This window comes from Pinus tabuliformis, chromosome 2_1 (assembly GCF_031772625.1).
Source record: "Pinus tabuliformis cultivar Carrire ecotype Pingquan chromosome 2_1, CPIR1, whole genome shotgun sequence".
NCBI lineage: Eukaryota > Viridiplantae > Streptophyta > Pinopsida > Pinales > Pinaceae > Pinus > Pinus tabuliformis.
In genome coordinates, this window is record NC_142299.1 from 9,245,195 (window position 1) to 9,252,332 (window position 7,138).

The window sequence follows — 7,138 nt, forward strand, 5'->3', positions numbered from 1 at the left end:
GCAGGTTCAATAGCCCAGCCTTTTCCACTCCGCGCAACCACTTTCACGATACTAATTATGTAACCCCTGCCATAGTGTTCTGCTTGGGATTCATGAGGTGCAAGGTCCCAAGGTGAGGGAATTTCTCGTGGTCAACGAGGTCCCAATATTCGAATTTCAAGCTCGGCACTCGTCCCAGGTGCGTGCCCTCAAAAATAATATTGTCTTGGAGGAGCGGGGTCTGGAGCGAGCTCTTGGTCTCATCAAGGTCCTTAGGCACTCTAGCCTTTCCTTTCCATGGGGGGACATAGGCGGGTAACTTTGTCAGGGGGTGCGTAGGCCGAGTTTCCTCCTCAATGACTTCATCCTTGTCCTCTACGATGATAAGATCCTCTAGGTCTTCTTCTTCTTCATCAATCTCTATGGTGATGGCTTTCCCCTTCTCCTCCATTGATAGCTTAGTGCGCAGTGGGTTCCAGAGGGACACACGTATGGGAACCATTGCTTCTTTTTCCTTCTTGGGTCTTGGCTTCTGCGGTGACTTCATGATTTCTGCGTCAATTCCAGCACCTTCCAGAGCATCCCCCATAGTCATGGCCTGCGCGACCTTGTCGGCAGTCATTTTTGTTATCTCCATAACGTCCTCAATTGTTGCCATCGTGTCCATCCAGAAATCTAGCACTCACGAACTCAGGGGCTCAATCAACGCTCGACACAAAACAATCAGGGCTCTACTCAATAGCTCAATTTGCAAATGACCAAGTGTTGTTTGTTGGGAAAACTTTTGTAATTTATAATGCTTTTTGAATTTGAATTCGATTGTTCCCCCCAAATTCGGTTCATTAATGCTCCCTTGGCAGCATATTTTCCCAAATCTTGCCCATAAATCATGTCTTAAATGCCTGCCGCCCGCTCCATTTGGTCTCAAGTCGAGCAAACCATCATGAATAGTGACTTCAATGGTCACTTTCTGGCCAACCTACATGGCAGTGCAGCTCCCTGTGCACGGGCGAGGACCTTGTGACTCTTTGCTTTTGCGCGCAGATCTAACATCGCGTAGCTCCCAGGCAGAATAGTTTATAGTCCCCTGCTTCCTTTCAACTACCTAGAGTGCTAATATTGTACTTCCTTTAGTTAGCCAGGTGGTCGCACCACCCATGTGAAGTTTCATCCTATCATCCATGATGTTTCTCGGAGAATACCCACCTTTTATTGTTACGGCAAGCATCGTGCACTTTACCATCTGCAACGTGCTACCCTAGTCAATATGCTTAGCAATGTACAGTCTAAGCCAAGGAATCAGATTGATCAATTCATGATGATAGGCCTTAAATATGTCATTGCGATCGTACGCATCCTGTCTTATCACCCTAGTCTTTTTGTTGATAAAATATTCCTTTATCTCGTCCTCTAGCTTCTTGACTTCCGTGTCCACCAGAGCACTTTTCTTCCTTAATTGTACCCTTTCTTCTTCAAGTTTGTGGAGTCTAAAATTTCCCTGTTGGATTTCTACTTCCAAGGTTCCGTGAACCATCGTATCTACCGGTGTTGTCATGCGTGATCTAATCTCTCCAAGTATTATAGGGCTTACTGCGGTTGCTTCATACTCTAACCTTGGCAATGCTTGTGTGGTCAAGTTTTTGCACGTGGTCCTATAAGCCCAGAGAACCACTGGTACGTGCACGTCCCAGTCAGTCTGCTTCACATTGTGGACCTTATTTAGAACTTTGCGTACTTTGTTAAAAGCTTATGCGTAGATATTCTTCTGCGCCCTTGGTCTTTCCATACTTTGTGGTCCTAACTAGAGGGGCCATTCACACCATTTCCTTACCCACACCAGTGTACTAATCGTGTCCCCTACCGTGAGAACGGTGTGCATTCGTACAGGTTTCACACCATATGCCTGTATCCACCTAGATAGGTGGATGTGCATGCCGGTTCATTCAACAATTTTGTATGTTGATCACATCAGAGGCTTCCCAAACCACATGTGCATCATCCTTCTGCATTCGTTCTAGTCCTCAAAACTTTGTTGATGCATACCCCACCATCTTGTGGATGTAGTTCGCAGTGCCCATTTTAGAGCATCGAAACGCTGCTATTCCAGTACTTCTCTTTAAACAAATTTCAGGAAGTCATCCACCTCGCTTAACCCGTCATACGTAGGTAGGTCTCTTACCTCTGTTGATATGGAGCACAACAACCTTGTCATCATGTTACAGTTGAACGTGGTCACCTCGTGTAACTGGTTCTGCCATCGTTCTATCTCCTTGTCAGAATCGGATGTGCAAGATCTTTTGTGCTCCCAAGAGATTCGGCCATCCACGGTTGGATTTACCCAGTCCTCCTCCCACATGGTTATCTTGTAGATGAAGTCCAAGTCATCGTCGCTATCGTAGTTGTGCACCAGCTCCGTGTAGCACGATCCCTTTGCAGGGTCGAAAGGTACCACTATGCGCAGAGACTTTTTCTCAAAGATCATCTTATGCTTCTTTAGATTTATCACTCCATTCATGTCAGTGGCCCAATCTATTCCCAATAGTGCAGGGTAGGGATTGCTATCATCAACAATCTCTATTAATTCGAAATCTGCTAGCGTGCTTGCTCCTTCGATATCTACTATGATTCCCTGCAATCTCCCCATAGGTAGGATCTTTTGTTGGTTCGTCATTTATAGTTGCATAGGATACCATTGCAACGCAAGCCTGCCCATGCGCTCCCATGTCTGCTTTGGCAGGATGTTCACGTCTAATCCTAGATCCAAAATCACTTGGTCCATCTCATATTCCCCAATCTGCGCGGCTAATCTCATTTCCCTACCTGTTCACGTCATGTTCTTCCCGAGCTTCTGAACTATGTGTGGTTCTCCTAGCATGGTCCCCGTGCATCTAGTTATGAGTTCTTGCAGCCCCTTTACAGCCTTTCTATCACGCAGTATCTTCATGCATGTCTCCAATAATGTAGTGAGCATCGATGGCTCCATTTCCAACTCCAATCAGTCTTTAATTCCTAAAGTGGAGGCATCAATGAAGCTCTTCTTAGCTTCCATGAAGGTCTCCTTAGCACACTCCACATCAAATTTTGGTTCCTTCGTTAGAGCCTTGCGAACCTAGGTACTTTCTTCAAGTTGCTCTCCCTTGTCATCCCCTATCGTAATACCACTCCAAATCACGCTATTTACTTTAGGGTCTTCCTCGCACAACTTAGACCTCATCATTTGCAGGTTTTGAGTCGGGTGAGGTTGGAGTGATCCTTTATCACACAACCTTGCTATCATTGTGGGGCAATCCTCTGTCTCATGGTCAAACAACGTACAATACAAGCATGATGGTTATGTTGGATTCGTACAATCATGGGCATAATTCCCTATCCCTCTGAAATTGTAAAATATCAGTTGCTTGCAACCTCTTCCTGGCCCCGCTCCACCTCGGTCTCATCTGCACCCCTGAAATCCGGTGCGTGCCATTCTTGCATTTTAATAGAGGGGTCGTGTTTCGGCCTAAACCCTATAGGTAGGAGTTCGATCCATCATCAACTCATAACTTCTACAAGTGCGCTCATGATTTCCTCCTGACCTATAGAAATTACAGAACAACTGTTGTGGATTCTGCGTATACTTCTGTAATAGATGGCAGTTATCTGTAACATGCTTTCCTCCTATCTGACATATTGTACACCATAGTGCAGGCACCATGCTTGGTCCTGCTTGTGCCTCCAGTCTTACTAGCATTGGCCCTCCTCCCACAAGGTAATTCATGAACACCAGGAAGTGATCCTTGTCGTGCCCATGGCCCTTGAATTTTATGCACCATACCTCATCGCGCATCTCTGGGTGGGTTGTCCTATCTTGTTTCAAACTCTGCATCTCCAGGCACAAGCTTTTCAACTACGTGTGAATCTGTTGAACTCCCAAGTTAGGATCTTATATTGGAGTCTCGTGCAATCTCATCGCGACCTCCAAAGCCTCAGCCTGAGTGGTTAGCCTTTGTTATGACAATGCGTTCTATAGATGTAGCATTAATGATGCTACAAACCATTTGTGATGTTGCCCATATGTTAATATCATGTTCGGTTCGTGAATTGTGCACTTCAGTCTTTGAGTCAATTCCCACAAAGTCTCACATGGTAGCATTGTGATTTCCTTGAATCCAATGATCGACTATGCCTCTGACTTTGGCCTGCAAAATTCTTTTTTTAGTGCAGCTTGGATATCTATGATCCCTGCATTCAGATTATCATTGGAATGCTTAATGTACCAAGTCAGTGCATGATCTTGCAGAGCACTGACCAACATTGCCTTCTTTATATTGTCGTCCATGACACCCTGTCCTTCCCATACAACTTTTATTACGAACCAAAACTGGTCTGAATCTTCATTCCCTACTCCCTTGAACACTAGTAGCTTTATCGCACTTGTCATACTACTTTGCAGTGGTGGTGGAGGTGGTATGGGAAAAGACAGGGGTGAAGACAGTGAAACTTGCTTTGGCGTGGGTGGGGGTGGTATGCGCGGAATTCTCTATCTTATCAGATTGATCGCACTTCTTGGCAAAACTTTCACAAGATCTTCTTCACCCCCTCACAGAGGTGAAATCAAGGGGCTAGTCTCTAGTTCTATGATACCTTCATTTCTGTAGATTCTCCCACTTAGCGTAGCCCCAAACATCAATTTATTCGCATAACCCATTTTTCACACAGCCACATTTTAATCCAAGTGTTCAAAGATTTAACGTACTTACCTCGCAGTCCCTTGAGGAAGCGTCGTTCTGCCTTGATATAGCTAACTGAAGTATTTACCACAAATTCGGTGATAAATCCTCCTATGATTTGATCGAACCAGTGATCGACAACGCGTGTGATCTTATCTTCTAATGCTTCCAGTATGTGCACCAATTTTGGAGTCCACACAATAGGTTTGTCGAGTTTACACCTTCTTTGGCTATTTTCTAGCTTCGCGACCCACTCGTACAATTTAGTAGGGAAGGATGCAAAGAAAATTTCATGGATCTCCATATACAAGTAGCAATCTAACCACTCTTGCTTTGATATTCATGGATTCTTGTTTTCCTGTGCTGTGAACTCATGAATCTTTTTGTCCAACCAATCTTCAATTTCTTCCTTTGTCGGATTCCAGTGATACGACATCAGACATATATATGCAGATCTCGGTCTCGGAAAAAGAACCATTTGTTGCCTTGTTGGGCCCTGACCCAGGTTCAGAGTTAATTAGTCAAACAAATCACTGTACTACTGGCCCTTTCAGCAACAGTCCCCAGAGCGCGGACTGAGGTCTCACTCGAAGTAGTATGGGAGGGTGCTAGAACTAGGTTTTCACACCCTTTAGATGTTTGATAGGTATGACTGGTCCTCGATTTGTTCTTGCGTGCAGTTTTCTTCGTGCACTTCCCGTTACTCGCAGCCTGATACACTGCCTTCACGTAGCCCTAACCAGGGGCTGTGCCACACTCTGCACTATTACTCGAGATCTTACTTATCTTCCAGTGTTAATTAATTACCTTCGCCTACTTGAATGTCTTAAGTTATAACTAGCAATACAAAACATTCATACATGATCGCGCAATAAATAAATAGTATACTTGCAAATTATATCCAATCAAGCATTAAATCAGGAAAATATACACAAGATTATAGCAAAACTTCTCTTTATTGATTCTCCCAATAGTTACAGACTTGACCTGCCTTTCACACTCAACTGTAGGGTCTGCACACTCATCTGCAGAGCCTTCTCCTACTCTACGACCCACAGGCACACTTTACACTTCAACTCAATCACTCAAACTTCTCATGCTTCCCTTCTATTCCTTTTTTTGTTATCCTATACACTTAGAGCCTTGCTCTATTTATACAATCCCATGGTCCACATACCATGGGTAGTTCTATCTAGCCGACATTACATTACAAAAACTAGGGTGGACAACCTTGTGACTCTATCATACTTTCGTGCCCCGCACCCGCAATTTGCGGGGCTTTTACAAAAAGATTCGATCAAAACTTGGGCTTTAAGCCCCAAAACATGCCTTGGGGGGATTCCATGCCCAACAACAGGTAATCATGGAGAGTGACTAACCATGGGTGGAACAAATGGACAACCAATGACGTAGTTTGTAGTAAGACCTAATGGGTGGGCCAATGTGACCTGAGGGGTAATCTAATATACTCTATGATTGTTGGGAGATCAATTGGTAAACTGAGGTAACCCAGAAGGGTTTTTTTGTGTTTGCAACAACTCCATGGGTGTGACCTGACTAGAGGAGTAAGTTTTGTAATTTGTACATTATGTTATATAAAGACAATTATGGCCTATTAGGTTGTGAGCCACCCCTTTGACAAAATTTGATGTTGGTTTTAGTATTGTTGATATTGTATTTGATGTATAGATAATATATTGATAATAATACCTATGAAGAAGATTTAATGTGATGCATAATCATATTAAGGTACTTAGTGTTTGGATTAAGAAAAATATTGTTGTTGCATTATAACTTAATGAAAACATCAACCAAGTGAGGTGTATCCTAGGTGGATTAAAACTGAGTTAGTCATGCACTCAGTAAGAAATAGGTTATCATTGCATGCCTAGAGAAAACCAATTTCTTTGACCAATTATGTTGTAGAGTCATGCATCAAGACATTTGATCCCTTATGGTGTTTTATAAACTTGGGTTTAAGACTCCTCTCTCTCTCTCTCTCTCTCTCTCTCTCTCTCTCTCTCTATATATATATATATATATATCATTCCCTATGTGAACTCCATGTGAAATTTGAAAGAAATTATACATATTCCTCATAATAAACAACTTACCATTGAAATGTTCTAACCATATTAAATTATTCACTTTTGCTTGATCTATACATAAAGATTATATTCAAATGTTTTACTTAATATATACATTGAAACGTATTATTTATGACCATCACTAAAATATTTACCTTGTTATTAATACTTTTTAAACACCACTTACGAACTCTATATTAAACTTTGGAGGAGTTGCATATTTATCTCATAATGAAAAGTAAAAACTATTTATAGAGAAAATTAAAAAAGTTTTATATTCATTATTTTATGTTTTTATATCTCTATATATAACCAGCCTACATCCATCTTTGTTGAAAAATATAGGGAATTCAAAGATAACAA